Source organism: Nanorana parkeri, unplaced genomic scaffold, assembly GCF_000935625.1.
Source record: "Nanorana parkeri isolate BGI_ZX_2015 unplaced genomic scaffold, ASM93562v1 scaffold733, whole genome shotgun sequence".
Lineage (NCBI taxonomy): Eukaryota > Metazoa > Chordata > Amphibia > Anura > Dicroglossidae > Nanorana > Nanorana parkeri.
Window position 1 is genome coordinate 587,853 of NW_017307001.1, and position 22,219 is coordinate 610,071.

At 40.2% G+C, this 22,219-nt stretch overlaps 1 protein-coding gene across 1 annotated transcript in view; it reads left to right on the forward strand.

Moving 5' to 3' along the window:
* CLSTN2 (calsyntenin 2) overlaps nt 1-22,219 on the forward strand; it is a 725,439-nt gene that overhangs the window by 564,460 nt on the left and 138,760 nt on the right. The window lies entirely within an intron of this gene.

Below are 22,219 nucleotides of genomic sequence, written 5' to 3' on the forward strand. Positions count from 1 at the left end.
TAAAAAAACAACACAAGCACAGTTTGAAAACTGTTTATATTAAAAAGATTTCTTTCACATGTATAGAAAATAACACTAGTTCCAATTTTTAGAGGACAATCAGAAATGTAAAGCGATAATACAGTTCAAAGATTTTTAACTTATTTCAAATGCTGATTAAATCACTTACAATGGATGCTGCTCCTTCATGTTAAATAGTTTTAGTTTCCTGCAGAATCAGCTATTTCCCTGAGCAATGGCCCTGATATCCAGTTTTGGGGTGGTTCCTTTCCCTTGCAGGGTCCTGTGGAGACATATTTGAGTGTGCTAGTAAGCTGTGTGTGTCTCCACAACTACACAGGCACAGCAAGGAAAGCCATTCCCTTCTCACTATCCTCCCCCTCCCTTCTCCAAGCTAGTACATGGACAGCTGCTGGAGATTGCTCTGTCCCTTGTAATCTTATACTGGACAGGAAGTTCAGGGAAGCCAAGCTAAGAGAGTTGGATTCAGCTGTTCAGACACATGATGACTGTAAGAGCATGTGTAAAAATGAAAAGAAATTCTTTGCAAGACAATATATATTTGTTTAATCTGGATTCATTATTAAGAAAAAACAAGACGTGGAGAATTTAATACTACTTAACAGCTCCTGCACTTGTGTGGTCAGTGTATGGCAGACATATCACCAAGTTGCAGTGAAGGGTGTAGTGTGTCTAGAAAAACCTCTCTTTATAAAATGAATGGTAGGTTCATGCATGTTGATTACCCATCGAGCTACGTTAGATGCTTCTGAAACATTTTAGCTGTGTCTCCTGCTGAGAATGAATCAATTTCCTTTTGCAGCAGGAAGCGAAATCACGCAAAAAATGTGTGATCCAGTCATTCTAAATGCGTCTTTGATGGCTCATTGCTGAGACGCACATCCTGTCTTGGGATTTCAGAACTTTATTTGCAACCCTTCTTTCCTTGTGATTTGTCTTTTTAAATAAAAGATAAAACGGTCCATACAAACAGTAACAGTTCGATTTTGCTGTAGTAATTTTGTATTTCTCTTCAAATGCTGTTTATTTCAGAGGATCATTACAGCTACCTTTTGGAAATGACAGCATTTTATAACAATAGATGTAAAATATTTTTTTGCAGTTTTGTGATTACTAGCAGTTTTGATATGACATTTCTAGATACATTTAGTAGACCAGAAAAGAAAGGTATGAAAGTGAGGCACAAACTAAAGAGGAGCTTCAGCCCTGTCCCAATGTATTTATTTTTAATCTACACTTACCTAATGATGGGTTATCCTCAATTCATATACTCTCCCACCAGGAGAATCCAGCATTGTCCTGCTTTGATCTGCGTTCTGCTGTCATCTGCTGGCTTTTTCCTGTCTACTGTCTGTAAGCTGATTCCTTTCTGTAATATATGATGTGCATATAAAAAAAATGTGTGAAAATATGAAGATAAGAAAAAAAGATATTTTTTTATTTATGTTGTGGAGGGGAGGGGGGTGAAGGTGTCAGAGGAGCAACATTTTTTTCGGGATCCACTTTAAGTATATCTAAAACCGAAACGTTTTTACATTTTGCATAGAGTAGCCATCTGTTTCTCATTAGGTGGAATTGAGAGGATGCTTTTCAATGTGAGGGAGCTAGTTTCCCCATATTAAGATTTCCCCCCTATTCCTGTACTGGTGGCAGGTTAAAATTATGGAATTACCCTCACTTTCATTCCAAGGGACTTTGGTGATCCGGTCATTTAGAGAGTGAATCTCCATAACGTGGACCATAAAAACCTGACATGGGTTCCAAACTCTTCACTATTCTATCCATATTGTATTTTTCTACCGAAAGCATACTTCCCAGGGTTGCCAGATTGAAACCCACAAGGCTTTGTTTAGAACTGTTTACCTGTACTGGAGAAAACCAATCTTCAACTGTTTGACAAGAACACAGGTTAAAAAAACACCTTAACACTCCAGGCAGATAAAAATGATTCAACATGCTTACACTATGCCTTCTTAGTTTTTTCCTCAGCAGTAGCTCCAGTGAGAATCATATAGTCCACTAGTGCCGCTCAATGATAACTTCCATTTTCCAGGTACCTTTAAAAAAGTAAAAAGGCAAAATGTGTCGGGTCAAACCCAAGCTGATGTGTTTGTCATGATGTGTTTTTAAAATGTTAACATTAAATGATCTTATTAAACCTGCAAAAAATACTGCACAAGGAGAGTTTTCTACTGTGCCCCACTTGGCATGCTGTAAGGAAGCCAGCTTGAAATGAAAGGCCATGAGGAAGAGAGCAGACACAGAACTGGGAGTCCAGGTGATGGCAGGCCAGATCCTGGGGAACTAGGGGAAAAGGGTTGCAGGAGTCAATGTAATAGGGATATCCTACAGATCACATTTTGACTTACCTTTGTGTGATGATGCCCAAAGTAAATAAACTCTAGGTGCCTGGTAGAGGAGTTGGAAATTAGCATGGAGTAAAGTTACAAGATAAAGAAAACACATGTAAAACAGTTGTGCATCCCTTTAAAATAAAAAATAAATGTTTTTTTCATACAACTTACATTTGTACCTATCTTGATATCAGCCCTGTCATCCCCTGCACAGCAAAAGTGAGATAGGACAGAAGAGCATTAGAGCCAGTCAAGCTCTGATGCAAAGGTTCTGACAGGGAACATGCTGACAGCAGGAGAGAAAGAGTGAGCAGAATTGAACCAACGGGTTTCTTAGACCATAAGTGAACTGGTATGTCCTAAGCTTAGATCAGAGAGTTCATCTGAACATGTGCTCAGCAAAACAAGCCCAATTTGCTATGAATTCAGACTCGGACAAAGCAGTTTGCTCATATCTACATACCAGAAGATGCGCTGATGTCTGATAGATCTGTCCCTTGTTTGTGTCTGTGTGAGTGTATTGGGAATTAGACATGTAAAGACTCAAAACATTTTTTTTTATTTTGAATCCGAAAATTCGATTTGGTGTGGTATTCAGAATTCGGATCGATTAGAATGTTTCGTTTTTGGTTCAGATTAATCTGAATTTTTCATTTTTGTTTCGGATCAATTCGGATGGGATTTTTTAATTGCCAAATACAATTATTCTGTACTGGTCATTTTAGTACGTACTGGTCATTTTAGTACGTACTGGTCATCTTATTCCTTACTGGTTATCTTAGTTCGTACTGGTCATTTTAGTCTGTACTGTTTATCTTATTCCGTATTGATCATCTTAGTCTGTACTGGCCATTTTATTCTGTACTGGTCATTTTAGTCCATACTGGTCATCTTATCCCCTACTGGTCATCTTAGTCCGTACTGGTCATCTTAGTCCGTACTGGTCATCTTAGTCCCTAATTGTCATTTTAGTCCATACAGGTCATCTTAGTCCATACAGGTCATCTTAGCCCATACTGGTCATCTTATGCCATACTGGTCATCTTAGCCCATCAGATGAATACTTCTTTGCACTCTATAAAGTGTTGCTCGGTGAGCTGCCAGGATAGAACATTGTAGCTACTACTGCAATTTGTTTCTAAAGGTATACTTCTTTTCAGGGATAATGCACTTATTTATCCACGCATCTTACCCTAGGGGCATTAAAACTTATCCTTAACCCATCTAGATAATAATAATACAATTATTCAGAAGAAGATATAACATGATTCTTCTAATAATTATTCATCACCATCATCTGACTGCAGATATATAAACATTGAGTGAGTAGTAAATAGATAAAGGTTAAGTTGTATGCCACTAGGGTAAGATGCGTGGGTGAATAATCGCATCATCCCTGCAAAGAACTACTGTATACAATTATTTCCCTTACAGTAGCAAAAGATTTAATTGATACCCAAAAGGCTCAAATATATTGTGTTCCTGAGGGTAAAAAAAACTTTGGGCCCAATAGTGATAAATAATCCACACTAAATAATGTGTGTTATGGCATACATTTACATGCATTGGGTTAAAGAAGACCATTAATTGTGATGGACTACAATCTCACATTTAGTTTACTCATTTGAATTGAGATTGTAGTCCATCACAGGAGAGAGCTTGGAGTGGTGGCTACTTTACAACACACACAAGGACCATAGGGAAGAAAAGTAGCCACCCCCCAGAAGGAAGGACATCCTACATAACACAGTGGATCATCTTACTCTAAGTACAAAAGCCACACTGTCTAATGATTAGGGGTACAAACAGAAGTTTTAGTTGCACTACTTACACACTCGCCATCCTTTTATCTTTGGAGATACCTGTTCCTGGGGGAGTTATATTCCTAAAAAGAAGTTTATTCCAGGGGTGCACCGATCACTTTACTTTTTCCTATTCAAACGAAACTTACCGATCCGAGTGCAATCCTATGTATATGTCTGTTTGTCTTTTGTATTGATACATGTGTCATATATATTTACTTTTAAAGATTCAAAGTCAGTTTAATAAATACGTTTTTTATTGACGTTGTTGCATATTTGAAACAGTGGTGGGATCCCCCCATTTGGGGATTTGTTTTCTTTGCTAGAATCATTAATAGGGGGACTCACCACCAGATACTGTTTTGTTACATAGTATGTATCCATAACCTTCCTTCCCCATCTATATTTTTCCTTATTGAAAAAATAAGTAATCAATGGCCTATAGGTCAACATTTCAAGTTCAACAGGTCCACATTCCAAGTTCCAAACTCCACAGGTCCATTTTCCAAGTTTCATAGGTCCACATTCCAAGTCTGAAGCACTAAGCTACTACAGTTGTATCTGTTTTACATTAGACCCTACAAGACTATACAAGACAACACATACATTTTCCAAGAGTACATATTTCTTTATAACAACACAGTGGTCACATGAATAACAAAACTGGTGTAAAGTACCAAAAGGAATTCTAAACTAACATTAGAGTGTCATTGTAGCCACGATTGGCAATACATATTATATTTAAGATACATGGGGACCCTGTGGTCTGTTTAGTGTAAACATTGCTATCAGTATGTGTATATCTTAAAGAAACCACTCATCAGAGATGCATGGAACATGTCATTGCTGAGCTGTAATTCTGAATGTTAGCTTCCTGTTTGGCATGCTGACCCTCCTGCTTCAATACATAGATTGACTGATCTGAAACAAAGATGAGTATAAGGTCTTTCTCTGAATTTTCTGTATTGCGTATAGGCCCTTTTATTTTTAATTTAATATTATTGAAATTATGTTTACATTTAAATTTGTAATCATGTTTTTTTTTTCATAATTCTTGACATTAAACAGCCGATAAAGCTTTAGGACAAATTAAAGGCATTGTATTTAATGCCCATATTCATACATGGAATAATAAAGTCAATCAGTCTGAGATTTGACTGTTTCAAAACAGTCATTCAGTTCACTGAGGGAAAGCTTAATTTTGTCCGGTTCATTTGGCTTTCACAATAGAGCTGATTTTTCCTTTTTTGAAAATGTATTTCCCCTTTAGTGCAATCAGGTTCTGAAATAAATGATTCTTTAATCAAAATGATTGTTTTAACAGATAACCATATTCTCATCTGTATGGTCACCTGTATGGCCAGCATGATATTTACTCCTTGAAGAGGTTTCACTTTGATGAAACACTTGAAAAGAGTGTTCCATGTCTAGGGAGATGTCAGGGGGTACAATGTTCTTTATTATAATGCCTTAAACTGATCATGTAAATTACAGTAAAAGCAATTGGTATGCTGCTTGATCAATTTAAGACATATTGGGTGGTGCATACTGGGAGGGACAACCTAATAAATCTTAAATAGGTTACCTATTTGAAACTGATTTAAAAAACTGGCCAAATCCGCTGGCTTAGCCTATCTTGGTATATACAGGAAAAATTAGGTAATCAGCAACATCTATTGTATTGCACATTTAAGATCTGCAAAAACATCTACTGTTCTGTGGATTTAGGTTCTGTCACAACAGCTACTGTTCTGCAAATTTAGGAACTGCAACAACATCTAGTGCTCAGAAACTGGGTCTCTGCCACTGGTATCTATAGTCACTCCACTCCACTTACTGATGTTGTAGCTTCTCCTCAGCAACTCCATGGGGGTGATTTACTAACCTAAACACACGCACGCACTAGGTGCGTGTGATTTTTACACAGCAAAACGTATTTATCAACCAAAAAGTCTCTAAAAGCATATTTCCACTAATGCCATCTATGGAAAAATCATGCACATGATGCATATATAATGCTGCTTCACAGTTTAGACAAAAATGGTTAGCTCATGCATTTATATTCCTGCATTCATCAACACAAGCAACACAATTTAGAGCTAATTTACACAACATCACCTTGCAATTCATGCAGGGCTTTGCACAACACACCTGCTGGGTGTGTACACACTACAAAGGTGTCTATATTCCACCCATAGATCATGCTGGGAGGGAACACACTACAGAGGTGTAGACTTGTTCGTGGCGTGTTTATAAGGTTAGTAAATCAACCCCCATATCTATTACCACAGTCTTTGATCCCTTCTAACACGTATGTACCACACACTGCTTTGCTGTATCATGTTTCTTTCACTGCAGGCTCTATCTTTTCGTATTTCTTATCTCCACAGCTTTGTGGAATATATATCACAAAAATGTATTATTAATGGTAAACTAAATCTAAGACACAAATGCAGTTATGGCACCCTGCTGCTGTGCATCATTGGGTTATCATACTCCTTTGGCTGACAGCAGAGGTAAGTATGTACAGAACTACAACACATTTCGTTTACATTTCTACCATTGAATAAATAGCTGAATGTTGACTTTTGTAAATTAAATTTAAAGCTGAACTCCAGGTGTCACAATCTGGGATCAGGCTCAGAGTCCAGTAGTTGAAACAGCAGGCAAATTTGTGGTATAACAGGCCGAGTTTGGTACACAAGCAGATGGTAGTAGTATCGGAGCAGGCAGAATTGTAGTCAGCGAGGCAAGCCGAGGTCAGTAGCCAAAGGTATCGGGTATCAAGCAGAAGACGATGAGAGTAGTCGGTGAATCCGCAGCCAAAGGTCGGTACACGGGTAGCAGTATGAGCAGATTGTATCACAGAGAGAGCAGAAGGCAAGACATTGGCAGGAGCCAATAATCTGGCAAACAGGAAGTGCAGAGGCATGGCTAAAATAGGAAGTTCAAGGGAGGAACAAGGAGTTCAGAGTTCAGCAAAAACTAGGTTTACCTGAGGATTACACATGAGAGCAGGCAAGGACCCATCCAAGGTTTCAGAGTGGCTCAGCAGGTCGAGCCACCACCAGACAAAGCAGAGGCCCTGGGTTCAGATCCGGATCCTGGCATCAGGCTGACATAAAAGACTCAATGAATAAAGCTTTGCATTACACCATTACATATTTTTTTTTCAAATGCAAGTAGTGAAAGTACCTGAATTTGTTTTGATGTCAGTCTTATACAATCCCTGAACAGCAGAGCTCAGAGAGGATAGGGAGAATTGGCACAAAGAGTCAGTTGTCTGGCAGCACTCTTGGGCTAACAAGAGGTACACTGATAGGTGAAAAGAGCAGAATGACAGAGAGATGAGCTTAGGGGTCTGCTGATTCTCTTTTCATTGTATAGTCACAGGCTAGAGGAGAGACAAGACCCGTGAGTATTACTTGACTGTGGAAATAAAAAATGCAGGTCTCCCATCTGGCCAGACAGGAATTTGTGTTATATGGCAGAGCTGTGTAAATTTCAGGACTGGACTTACAGAAATACAAATCCTTGGCAGATAAAATAGCTCCCATATATGCATTTATTCTGCCATAAAAGACAGAGCCTGGGAGATCAAGCACAAAGGGGTTACCACCGTCTTGCCTACACCACTTTACCTGTGATTTAAATGGATGTTGCCTATGTTTTCTTGCCATTACCAACAAATGCAGAATATTATTCTGTATGGCATACATGGTAGGAAATTAAAGAAGAAAAAATATATTACCATATTTCTGTACTTCTCTTAAGCATGAGTCACACTATATAAAACCATGTTTATGAATTGATTTCCTGCACACTGCAGAATTTGTGTACCTCTCGACACACAATACAATTTGTTTAAACCTGGAACTTTGCACCAATCCAGTTTGGCATTGCGTGTTACTTTTGATCACTGGTGCAGTTAATGGTTTATTTTCTAATGTGTTCCTGCATATTAAGCTGTTGGTTTGGAAGTGTTCAGTCAGGCTAATTATTTTATCATTATCAGCAAGGAGTGTAGAAAGGTTTTAGTGTTAGCTGCTGAAAGTATGAAATTGATTTGACATGAGGAGAATTGTAGAGCGATAAACCCAGAATTTATATCACGAGAACAATTGCATAAATCAATTTACGTCACACCCTAAGAAAATTGAGTTTTCTCCATACATGACTGCATATGTCTCACAGCTGTAGATTAAGTTACAGAAAAGTGTCAGAATATTGGAATCCTATAGAATGAATACATTTAGCAGGCTTAGTTGGCACACAGGTCATATGACTGCACTATTCTGTGATATCTGGGAAGGATGGGACATGCCCAAAAGAGCTTGCAATTTCTTTGTGAATCAGAATGTCATTACATTCTGTTGGATATACATGAATTTAATTGAGTGCCTTTGCTTGAAATCATTATTCAGAATTTCAATGAAAATGTGAGAAGCATTAATTTCATGTATGCTTCACAATGTAATAGAAGTTTGATTAGAGTTCTGTATGTGGGTTGTGAAGTTATATTTCCCTGAAAAGGTTTACATCATTTGCTAATCCAATGCATCCTGAAGGAAACTGAGCAAGCGAGGAGGCTGCCATCATTGTCATCTGCTATGCTAGCTCCATGGATTTTTTTCACTGATTCATTGATTGTATTGCTTTCTCTGGTATGCAGATCCAGTAGTCCTGACTTTACTCTGATTTTTTTGATCTGCATACTTGTTCCAGGTCAGTGACTGAGAAGATGTTAGCAGTTCTGCCTTGCAGCACTGAAATCCCCGGTTCGAATTCAAGATTGGTCAGGACACTGTCTGCATGGAATTTGCATGTTCCCCTTGTGCAGTTGTGGGTTTTCCTCCGACACTCCAAAGACATGATGATAGGTTAATTGGCTCTTGTCTAAAGGGACCCTAGCATGTGTGTATATAAGATAGGGGCCTTAGATTGTAAGCTCCTTGAGGACAGGGACTGATGTGAATGAATAGATTTGATTCTCTATAGGTTGTAGTATACAAATTCAATGAACCAGTCGGTTCACATTGTGTAAGCATTTTGCTGACTGGGAGCGCCAGGATACTAGGTGGTCTTTTTATGAAGGATTGACTAGAACATTTTCCTGGTAAATCTTCTAACATTTATCCAAGTGAGAATCAATGGCATTCACCCTGCATTCCACAGTCAAATGATTGAATTAATGAATTAATATGTAACAGGCAAATGTAGCAGTCGGTGAACATAAGATCTCACCTATAAAAAAACAAATTAGCTCAGTTGAACCTCTGTAGTACCCTCAGAAAAACTATATCAAGTTCTAGATGTACAGTATGTATGCCATGTGAGGAAAGTCCATTCAACAAAGAAGGAGGGGTTCTTTCAGATAGCAGTAGTACAGCAGCTCCAATAATACTGGAGTAGAGAGAACAAACTGAAAACACAGAAAACAGACTTTAGGCACACCACGGGTGCATTAATGCACAATATAATGCATGACTAATTGCACTCGCATTGGTGAGGAATATCACAGTATGTTCAAATTCCACAATACAGTGAGTGGTGCATATCACCAGAGTAGCAGAGATTTTTCATTTGCCATGGCCAGCAGTTAGGCAAGTAACTATGTACCAATGGCAGCAGGGGACAACATGGTGTTGTGTAACAGGAGCAGCAACTTCCTCGCAACTGTTGGGCTGTGAATCCAGCAAGTGTCTATTGCTGTTACTTGGCAAACTGTTTCAGGCGCATGCCTAGGCTCCAGTTAAATAGCACCATGCTGTCCCCTGGTATGGCTAGTACAAAGCTACCTGCCTGACATGCAGAAGAAAGATCTCACCTACCCCCGTGATTTGCACCACTCACAGCTGTTCCTGTAAGTAAAATTGTTTTTATTCCAATGAATCAAATTGTTTTAAAGCACGATTGGGTGCTTCTAGTCTCTGCTGTGTGTTCAATTTTACAGTCATCTGCTGCTGCTGTATGCTTAACTGGATGAACCATTCATAATAACCATTCCTAGATATGTGTCCTAGGATACCTGTAAAGTGGAATTTGGACATTCTGTGATATTCCTCACCAATGTGAATGCAGTTATTCATTCTCATACATTTTATTACCCCCCCCCCCGGCAATGCACTAGTGGTGCGCCCAATGTTTGTGTTCTGTATTAAATCTCACTTGCATCATACATGTTTAAAATAGCTTTTTGCCCTGCAAGAGAATGTTCCAGCAGTAGCTCTCCATGGTGCTGAAACAGCTTGTACACAACATACACTGGTGCCTGATTCTGACATCAAGGGGCTTAACGCGTATCTGAACCCAAAAACAATCATGAATTTTTTCCAGCTTACAAGTCCCTAGATGTGGTGGCTTGTATTAGTTTTCTTTCTTTCTTATGTTGCATACCTTTTCTGCAAGTACAGAAAATACTTGTTGATCTTGCAAGAATTCCAGTGCCCTTGCCATTACATATGCACTGAAATGATTTTTCAAACAATGTTATTGGCTTTTCCCAGATATCATTTGTAAACTGCAGAACACCACCCTAGTATGCAAAGAAGATGAAGGGGGAGGTGTTTGTACACCCTTTTAGAAGTGCAGCCTAGGACGACAACACTGCTCCTCCAGTGCAGTGAGTGAACATTGACACCCTAGGACAGGAAGTGTGATACTGGCACAATCACAAGGTTAAAATAAAGAGAGCCACCACATGTAAGTACCTGTAAGCTACAATATTACATTTTTGTTCTTGTGTTTAGATGTACTTTAGGTACCACCAATCTGCACCTGAAGCCTAAATGTCTTTTTTTTTAATAGAGTGGGGAATGGTTAAAAACTCTAGCCAGGTATATTTTTTTCATTGTGTGTCCCTTTTGAGATACTGTGTTTTCCTGTCCTGCAGACACAGCTTTGCAAAGTGGGGTGAATCCCCCCTTGTATTTTTGTTGCTGGAAAAAGTGTTCACATTGAAAGATTTCCACTCTATTGCTGGTGACAACTGAAAAGTGGGCTTTCCACTTACTTTCAGTCTTGAGGAAAGTAGTCAAAAGGACAAATAGGGAAAGTGAATCTGCCTAGCTGAAACACAGACAGAAATAAAAACTTGACAAGGCTTCTAAGCCCTCAACGCTCTTTTCAAACCTAAAAAAATAAACGTTTGGGCTTCAGACACACCGTAAAAGGGTACAGGAATAAGCTGAAGGCCATTCAAAGAATGATTATCTTTCCCAACTGTGAGGATACATTATGATCTGCTTCATGAGGTTTTGTTTTGCCATCTTCTAGATCACTAGTATTGGAATAATTAAATGAGGTTGAATTAAATAATCAGGAAAACCAATATGCATCACATTCTGCATTCTGCATTTTCTGTATTATGTTTACCTAACCCAAGATAATTAATAAATTATCTACTAAACAGGCAGAACATTCTCTGTTAAAGTGTTCATTGCCTACAGGGCATCAATTTGCAGATGCCAACCAATATCCAAGACAATGCACTATTTTAATCTTACTATAATAATGAACATGCAACTATTACATTTTTGCTAACCTTTCTTTGTGGTGTAACAAGGAGCAAAATATCTCACATAAACTACAGGTGATTCATTATAATGGCAAGTGAAAAGTTTCAGTTTCCCAATGTAGGCAATGGCATATCTTGCTTATTTATATGTGGATATTGTCCAGCATTCTAATATGCTCATCTTGTTCAAAAATTGTTCTATATCTCATTTAACACATCAATATTGTCTAGACTGAATACATTTATAGTACAAAATAAAGTTCTAAAGTGTATATTAATTTCTGCTGCTGTATATTTGATAAACTCCCAGCCACTTTGCACGGGTGGAAGCAGATGACAGGGAGGAGAATTGATTCAGCTTTAGACTGCCAGTTTGTCTGCTGCCCTCCCAAGTCCGCAACAGCCTCCTCCTGCTTTTAGAACACTGTACTTTCACTGTCTGTAGAAAAAAACACATCTGCTTTGAAAGACAGAATTATTGGCACATGGGCGAGCCATATATAAATTTATATAGGGTGATGCGCATTGTATTAAACTTGTTAGTAGATATGGGAATTTCAACTTTAATTGGAAACCACGAAAAGAGAATGTCAAGAGCATTAATTAGTTTAAATGACAGGTAGACCTTAAATAGCTCCTGAAAAAGTAATAGCTAGAGCATTCACATAGTTGTATGTAAGATGAAAACCCAGGTATGTACAGAGGTAGACATGCTGTACAGTTTGTAACATTGCATAATAAATATGCTGTGAAATCTTTAAAATGCATTATTATTTTTGGACTAGAAGAGGATTACCAGTTGCACTTGGTATATATTTTTCTATGGGATAAGTGGATAGGAATTCTGTAATACCAATGCTCTCTGTGTGGCAAACACACTTTTTGGAATTTGAATTGATGAGTGCATTTGTCATTTGTTTCACTTGTTGGATTTGGTGTGGGAACACACTGGGAACTTCAGCTGCCATTGTGATGTGGTGGGCTTCTGGTGTGTCCCTGTGCCTTTAAGGGGGGTTGGGCTGCTCCCTTACAAACCTGCACCCAATTCATCCCTGTCAATATATAAATGCTCCAAGATTAGATTAGAGTTACGACCACAGTATACAGAGGGGCCTTGACGAGGCACATATGTGGCTTCCACATATTTTGCAAAAGTTGTACAACTAAAAACTCTGTTTTTAACCCTAATAGTTAGACAGCGTTATTTATTTATCTTTTTTGCAGGCGAGCTGGTGAGTGTGCTGGAAAAGTTTTGCTTTCAACCTACATATCAAATGCTTTAAAAACACCTTTTTGAGCATATCACCTAATTTCCATTAAATGTAACATAGGTAGCTTTGTTATGAGTAAATTCTGGTAGACATCTCACCCCATTAAATTGGACCTACACTTAGAATCTAAACCTCAAAACATAATTAATATAGTGCAGCTTCCAGTCCGTATAAGTGGTGGCTGCATTAGTGTTCTATTTTTTAGGCTAAGAACATTTGCAGCAAGTTCAGAAAATACCTGTTGTCATAATTGCAGTGTCATTATCACTGAGCTGACCTGAAAAAAATCAAACAATCTTTCTTGTGTAAACTACTTCTACTTCTGTTTTGACTACCATTTCAATCTTTGTTTGTGTAAACTACTAATCCCATTAACTCCTATGTAATGGAAATGAGCAAAAGCAAATAAGTTTGAAGTCCAGCCTGGGTGTAAACCATCGTTCTCTCCGTAGATGGAGTGGAGGAGTGAGTGTAGCAATTTAGGGACAGGAAGTATGTTATTCATAGGATTATCTGGCTAAAATAAAAAAGGAAAACTAAAAAAAAGGAAAACAAATGCATGTACCACATCCAAGGACTAGTAAGCTACAGTACATTAAAGTTTTACTTTTCTGTTTAGATACATTTTAAACTTAAGCTGTTAAGAATCACCTCTATATTGCCCCCTTAGCTTGTTGCTTAGAAATGCTGGTAAGGTGCAGGAGTCAGGAAAGGGTGGGCCAGAACATTCCACCACATAACAGTTAGGTGTATAGTCCCCTTCTTGTCCAACCCTGTTTATGAAAGTGTCTTTTAAAAATAAACTTTAGTCAACTTGATATGCATACAAGAAGCACAGCCTTCCTGCTGTGCAGTTTAGTTTTTCATCCAAACATTATTACAGTGTACCAGGCCATCCACTCCTTCTTGTGAGTAATCTGATTATCCTGGAACACCCTTTTTTTGTGATGTTAGAATGCCCACTGCTTCTCACAGCAGTCTGATTTAAAAAAAGTACCAGTACAAAAAAATTCTCACAGCCACTAATTAGATTGAAACCCGCCTTGAAAGATTGAAGAAAGAAAGGGAACTACACAGTACAGTCTTCTAGAAATATAGTCATAATGCTAAGTGGGCATACTTAACATTTAGCTTTATGTGGAAAGTTAAGGAAAAAGTCCTTGCCAGGCTGTCTAGTAGTAAATAATTGGCAATCTGACATCCATCTTTTTCATCCTTTTCATCTTCGGGAGTATGGTGCCAGCCTCTTGTACCATCAGGAGCATTGGATGATGTAAATGTTGCATTTCCCCCATACAAACAGAGCGGTTAAAAGCAAACTTTGTACTGATAACAGGAGCAGATACATTTGTATAGTTTACCAGTGTATTAACTGCTTATTACAGCCTAACATTTGTATAAGCAGCTATTCTATAAAAAAAAAAGACCCCTATCTTGGTCTGATATGGCCTTTTGGTTTTCATTGTTGTCCCATTACTTTAATGCCAACCATTTCTCAAACATTTTGATTAGTCCGGTTTATGAAAAATTGTGCGGATTCCAAATTTTGCTTGCACAAAAGACTCATCAACCTTGAATGGGTTCCATACATACCTTCTATTCTTTAAAGAATAACGGTATAGTGATCAGATCTCTACCAAGTCTTGCATTTAGCTTTACCTGGCCTGCCAAGATCCTTGATGTGTGGCCTGCTGGAAGCCACACAGCTTTTTTTCATCTCAGTTATTGCTAAGACCTGCCAAATACCATTCCACTGCCCCCCTGTGACATGTAGTCTAATTGGGAGGGGGGGTGGGTGGCAGTTTGGGAAACTTAGCCACAAAGTCAGATACATTTATTCCCCAGGATAAAGTGAAAAAAGTTTATTTCCTATTTATTGTTTTGTAACTTGTCCCAGCTGCGTGTCCTCTGGGACAGGTAATCACAAAACATGTACGGTACTTTGTTGTTTGTTTTGCATGCTCATGTTTTGGTTTGATATGGGCAAAAGTCTCATGTCTATGGACACCAAACATGAATGCCAGCGGATGGCTCTGAAGGGTATTTATTTAAAGCAACAATTCAAGTCATTAGTGTTCCACTTGTTATCAACAGTGTCTCCAGAATGTAGGTGTGCCATCTACCCAGTGGCGTAACCAGAGTTATGGGCGCCCGGGGCAGACATTTTTTTTCCGCCCCCCCCATATTATATAAACATCCACTGGAACTGTACCCCCCACCCCCACACATATACATCAGCTAAGGAACTACAAGTCCAAGTATGCCATCATTGTCCCTGTACACCCCCCCACACACACACATATCACCCAGGGAACGGCAATATCTGGTTGTTGTACAGGGGCAATGAGGGCATGCTGGGACTTGTAGTTCCCTAGCTGATATGTTATGAAGCTGTATTCCACCTGAAAGTACTACAATGCCATTATAGAACTAAGAATAGAACATAAAATAAAACTTTTTTTTTTCCTTCTAATACTCACCTGATTCCTGGATCCACCAACTAGCGCGGCCTCCCGTCTCACATGCTGTTAGAAGTTGCATACAGCGTGTGCTGGTTACTACTTAAACCGGCGCGCGCTGTGTGCAGCTTCTGGGAAGAGCATAGCGAGGAAGGCGGCTGCGCATTTTAACAATAGATTTTTATTGAGTTTTTCTGTCTTAATTCAGTAACATGGTAGGTAGGTACATACAAAAGAAAAAAAAAAAGAAAAACATAACGAGAACACAATGTACACACATAGCAGTCATCTTTATAAGTGTTGTGGGCAGCATATAATCCAATAGTCGATATTACAGTAACGAGTGAGCATTATAACGACTCATCTCAAACCGTTCAGTCTAACAATTGCGACCAAGTGTCCCATAAGCACACTAATATAAGGTCTAACATATTCCAGGTCTATAAGGAGCAAACTCTGGCATTTTTGTGTCTGACCATCGGACCCATGGGAGCCATTTATCCTCAAATTTTGGTAATGAGCCTTCTCTATACGCTATATGTTTTTCATGATGATAATGGAGCTTCACTATGGATAGGACTTCACCAGATGAGGGGGGGAGCACAGCTTTCCACTTCCTGACAATAGTGAGCCTGGCTACCAATAAAATATGCGTCATTAAGTGTCTGACTCTCGCCGGGAAGCGTTCAATCCCCAAGGAGAGGACTGCCAGGGCAGGTGATGGTACATTAATGTGGAAGAATTCGGATAGACGTTCCCTAAGGAGTTCAGCCGTTTTGGGGGGAGCGAAGTAGATGGATATTATTACGCCACACATGAGTCTTTGGCTCTGCCTGCGGCCAGTGCCATGGATATGGGGGCATGATCAGACCAAGATATCTGGTGGATTGTAGAGGCCGACACTCCCTGGAGAAGATCTCTCTCAACTAAAAATAGATCAATTCGAGAGTATGAATTGTGGGGCGAGGAATAAAAGGTATAGTCTCTCTCTGATGCGTGAAGGCAGCGCCATACGTCATAGAATCCTTCTTGGTGGAGTAGGTGAGTAAGAGAAGTGGAGGGGAGTCTACGCGGGTTTGTAGAATCAACGGAGGAGTCAGGCGTAACATTGAAATCTCCACATATAATGACATTACCCTGACGAATCCGAGAGAGAGTTTTAAAGATGCGATTAAGGAAACGGATTTGGTGGGAATTGGGAGCATAGACATTTGCAATAGTGTATATCTTACAGTCAACAGAACATACAAGGAATACAAATCTACCAGCAGGGTCTAAAATCTGTTGTAAAACCTCAAAGCGCACAGAGTCTCTCACTGCTACCAGCACCCCTTTAGATTTAGTCGGAGAATGTGCTGCAAAAACATGGGGGTAATGCTTGTGGGTGAACGTAGGTTGTTAGGATACTTGAAAGTGTGCCTCTTGGACGCAAAGAATGTCAGCACCTAGTTTGGTCGCCTCTTTCCATAAGTTGTGACGCTTGGCAGGGTGATTTAACCCCTTGACATTAAAGGAAACGACTGTCACAGCCATGGCATAGGGGGAGCAAGCGGTGCATGGAAGGTTAGTTTGTACTCCCTGAGACCACACATCAGGGGGTCAAGTGCGGAAAGAGTAGTTTTCCGTCTCCAAGGAATGGAAGTCTCCACTGTGAAATGCAAACAAGTAAGGAGTCCAGGAACTTCTTCTAGCAGTATGACAAAATGGCTGCTAATAAAAAAAACATAAAACACGTAAAAATCAACAAAGGAACTTTAGAACAGAGGGTAGGTAACAAGGAAACACTCCCCGTAAGGAGTGTAGCCACAGTGCTGCGTACTGGGCTTGTCATCGGGGGGTGAAACAATACAAGTGAACACAGGATCCTCGAGGCACTTGAGGACGGAATACTTGAGCGATGTTGCTACACATGGTGGGGCCAGATCAGGTCGTCGGTTGTCCTCTCTTCTTGCGGGTCACTGTTTGCCACTCCTCTTGCATGGAGGAGGGGAACCGCTCATACGATTTGGGGGTGTTAGCCGTGGCCGGTGAGATATTCCAATCTTTGAGCAGAGACAGTCCTTGTTCCACGTTGGTGATGGAAAAGGTCTCTCCAGCATTGGTGATGATGAGTTTAGTGGGGTATCCCCATCTGTACATGATCTTCTGAGAGCGGAGAGCTTTCGTGATAGGTACTAGGCGTCTTCGCATACTCAGGGTGTGTTGGGAGAGGTCAGCGTAAAACTGTAGGTGGGCATATGAAGAGGGTAGATTTGAGGCTAAGCGAACTGACCCCATGAGACGTTCCTTAGTGTGGTAAAAGTGGATCCGCAGGATCACATCCCTAGGTATCTTGTCAGGCAAGTGTGGAGGGTTTGGCGGTCTATGGATGCGGTCCACAGTAAGCTCGAAGGAGGGAACATCAGGGAGGATCACCACCAGCATATCTTGGGCATATTGATGCAGATCTGCATCACATACTGAATCTGGGATACCTCTAATCTTGAGGTTGTTCCTGCGGGAACGGTCCTCCAAATCTGCCACTTTGGCTTTAAGCCAATTTAGATCTTCATCTTTGGCGTTGTGTGAGTCCACCAGGTTGTTAAATGTGGAGGCGAATTCTCCCATCTTAGTTTCAATATGTGAGACTCTGTCTCCCACTTGGCTGATATCTGCATCATATTTCCTCATCATATTCTGCATATCTGTGTGGAGCGAGCCTCTCAGGGACATGAGCATATCTTTCAAAGTGGAATCTGAGACTGGTTGATTCAGAGTGGGGTATGTGTCTATTGGCATAATTAGTTCCCTGGTGTCATCATGGGAAGAGACAGGGCTCACCTATATTGGGCCTCTGGAGCAGGGGCCATCCGTGGCCTTGATGTCAGTGATCCTCTGCTGGCAGGAGAAGTATGCCGATTTGAGGAGGCAGAGGGCCTCTCTGGATGTCCGGCATTAGAGGAGAGGCTGTCTTGGGATGCCCTCGAGCTGCCCCGGACGACGAGCGGGGCGAGGTCCCGGCGCCATCTTGGGCCTTCTGAGAGGACACCATCCGCGGCCTGGATTTCGCCGGGCTACGAACATCAGGCGAGTCCTGTTGTACGGCGGCAGTAGATGTGTGCTCCGGATTGTGAGTATGAGGCGGGTGACCTGCCCGGGAGCTCCTTGAGCCACCTCCCGACCCCCCCGGATGCCGAGAGGGGCGAGGACCCGGCGCCATCTTGGTTCCGTTTGTCCGGGCCGAAGAAGAAGTCAGTAAGTTTTCTTGGGCGGGTGGCTCCCCCCCGTTTTTTGCTCATCTCTGCTACTATATCGATCGAGAAGAGAGAAGTAGGGGATAAAATCTGGCCCCAAATGCTTGTTAGGAGTGCCTCAAGGACGGCTGCGGCTCAGCGCTTCAGAGACCTGCTGCCATCCACCCTCCACAGTCACATAAAGTCAAACAGCTGAAGTGAATATTCATGTTTGTGACTGCACTACCTCATTCTTGTACATGAGCATGGTTGGAATGTGCCTTCAAATCTAGTGGTCTTTTGAGGTCTGTGGTTTTAAGGACAGTGCTTATGATTGGAAGCATTTGTCAAGGATAGATGTGCTTTAATTTCAAGATCCAATTTGCTGCAAGCAAGAGAACGTTGCCGCTTATATGCTTATAAAATGAGTGGATCCAGTAAGAGCGACAGATTCAAGCCATATGAATGATTAATGACTTTTACTGACTCCTTTGTGTGTCTCGTGAAGACCTCTTTGCTGAATTAGAACCACACTGTTAAGTACAAACTTGGCATTTGACTCCATACATTCCCATTACATTTGCAAATTAGTTTTGATTACAATGTAAAAAAATGAAACAACCTTAGGGAAACTAATCAACCTTCAGAAAAACTGCAAGAGGGGAAAAAAATGAAATATATACACCCTATGGCTGATGGGTGACTCAATAAATGAGCTCTAATAAGATTAGCCAGGGTCTCCCCAGGGAAAGCACAAACTAATTTCACCTCCCACGCTCAGTCAGCATCGGAGCTAGATGTAGACTAAAAGCAATTAGCAAATGTAATATACAATCACTCAGATTTACTTTCAAAATAGCTGTTCTGATGTTTTACATTGTCTTGAGAAAGGGGTTTATATTCAGAATAAGGTGGATCTATTAGGGAAGCATCTCCATATGTTAGAAACAAGAAATACAGCTAGGTGTGGTTATTACTCACAGGAATATGTTGGATAGGGCTAGGCCAAGGAGTACCCCATGCAAAAATGAATAGATAGAGATTTTCCGAATTACAAATAAACGTGAATAAGAAATCAACTTTTCATGTCATATGCCTGCTGAGATCCCTGCCTTTTAACATTCCCATGTGATTAAATTCACAGTATATATGTGTTTCCGGTTTTTACTTAATTTGTAAGTTGTGATCAGCTGCTCTTATGATTATCACAGTTCCTAATTAAGCAATTAATCTTCCTGGTTCCACAATTTGGCTTCCTATCATCTTTCTGGCCCCAGCCTCCTGATTACACAATGAATCAGCATCATCACCTCTGTCCAGTGATCTACTTTACTAGCGAAGGTGTGTGTGTATAAAGAATAGCTGTCAAAAATGTCAAATCTTTTGACAAATTAAATAGTAAACATACTATATATACATATTTGCAGGGCTCAAAAATCCGCTCGTCTCTGACGAGCAGACGGTGGAACCCGACAAGCAGCTTCCCGGCCGGCCGTTGTAATTACATAAGGCCGGCCGGGAGCTTTACAGTTAAGCGATCGAGCGTCTCGAGAGACGCTCGATTGCTTGTATCAGAAGCTGTCACTGCCGTTGCCGGTCCCGAGATCCGCTGTGCCCCATGCGGCCGGGACCGGCACGGCTCTGTGACAGGAGATCAAAGGGAGTTCAGTATACGAACTCCCTTTTCATCTCCTGTCAGTCCCCGAATGCAGAAAGTGATGTATATTACATCACTTCCCGCATTCAGTGTCACTCTCCAGCTAGAGAAGCTGATGAAGCCGATCTCTGCTTCATCAGCTTCTCTGGAGGTCCCTAGGTGACATTAGGGGTCTTGGAGACCCCTGATGTCTCCATAAAGAGGACCCGTCATGTAAATTGGCTATTCCATAGGGGGCTTCTTAGCCCCCCATGTAATAGCAATAAAGTTGTATGTAAAAAAAAAAAAAAAAAATTTTTTTTTTTTTTTTTACATAAATGTTACTTTTTAAATTATATAGTAAAACAAAATACGCCACGTGGTGATTATTAACCTCCAAAAGAAAGCTCTATCTGTCCCCAAACTTTTTTAACATAAATTGCAAGGCTATGGTCCGATCATGCTGACTGGTGACATTTTTGACTGACTGGTGAGACACTATCACATTTTTCAAGCCCTGCATATTTGTATTTTGCTATTTACTTTTACTACTTAAATTTAATCCCAATAATTTAAAATTAAGGTGTCTGCATTGTTATTGCAGACAGCTGAATCTGTGGAATATTTCACAACTAAACAATTTCTTTGTTTTCTTCATGCCAGGCCATCTTTTTAGACCAACGCTGGATGAAACATTTACAGATTTATAATCTGTAGCAAAGGTTCCGTAACCTTTCCTCTGGCCTCACCAACAGTGCTTGTTTTGTTGATCGCTTTTTAAGAGTACAAGAACATCTAGATATCTGGCTTAGCTAGTTATTAATCCGCAGGTTTGAGAACCTATGGTCAATATTTCATTGTCAGACAAATGTAAAAATATATAAATATAAGTCCACTCAGATAGTGTTTATCCCTGCCACAGGTAGGCGGGGGATTGCTAAACTGTCACAGCCATGAAGTGCCTACACCTATAGTTGTCTGCACATATCTGCAGCAGCCTCTCAGATATTCATGTCACAGCTAAATGGAAGCTCCAACGCTTCTGATTAGTGTTTGGGTTTTCTATTAAGCCCCACCTCCATGCATTCTATTTGACCCATAACCATTATGGGCAGCCTCACTGGCCAATATGAATGTGCAGAAGATAGAGTCAAGCAAGCTTTGTTATTGTAAGAAAGTGCCAACGATTTGCTTATCTGAACTGCCAGGGATTGACAGGAAGAGTGGTAGGCTGCTGTAGGCATTACTCGTGGGAGCTTTCATACTTGAAGCAATGTATACCCCTTCTGACCCCTGAAACAGAGTTTATTTATGTATCAGGAGTTCTATGATGTCCTAAAGCCAGAAGGAAAAGGATTAAGTGCTATTTTCATCTAAACTCTCATAACTTAATCTCAGTGTAATTTAAGAAAAAAAAACAGTTTCTGCTAGAGCAATAAATAAACACTTAAACTAATGATAATTAAATATTTTAAAAATTACTGTAACAAAAACTTAATTTTTTTTATATACACACAATGAAGGGAATTTATGAAAACTGGAGCAACAAAATCTGGAGCAGCTGTGCATGGCAGCCAATCAGCTTCTTTCTCTCATTTTCAAATCTTAACTGAACAAACTGAAGAGAGAATCGGATTGCTTATCATGCACAGCTGCTCCAGATTTTGTCTGCTCCAGTTTTGAAAAATTCCCCCCAATGTTAGACTAAATGGTAAATTCTGCTTTAAAATTCTATTATGAGCACTTCCAAGATTTATCAGCCTTGACCTCTAATTGGCTCTTCTACATATCCGACCTAAAAAGTATATAGAAAATTACAACTGGTGATATCCAGAAAATGTATAGCTGAAATATAGGCAACTATGAGGTATCTATACTGGCACTGTAAGAGCCTGCATTCATCTTTACCTCTTCCTGTCCTCAAGCGCATGGTGCATAAGTTATGTGT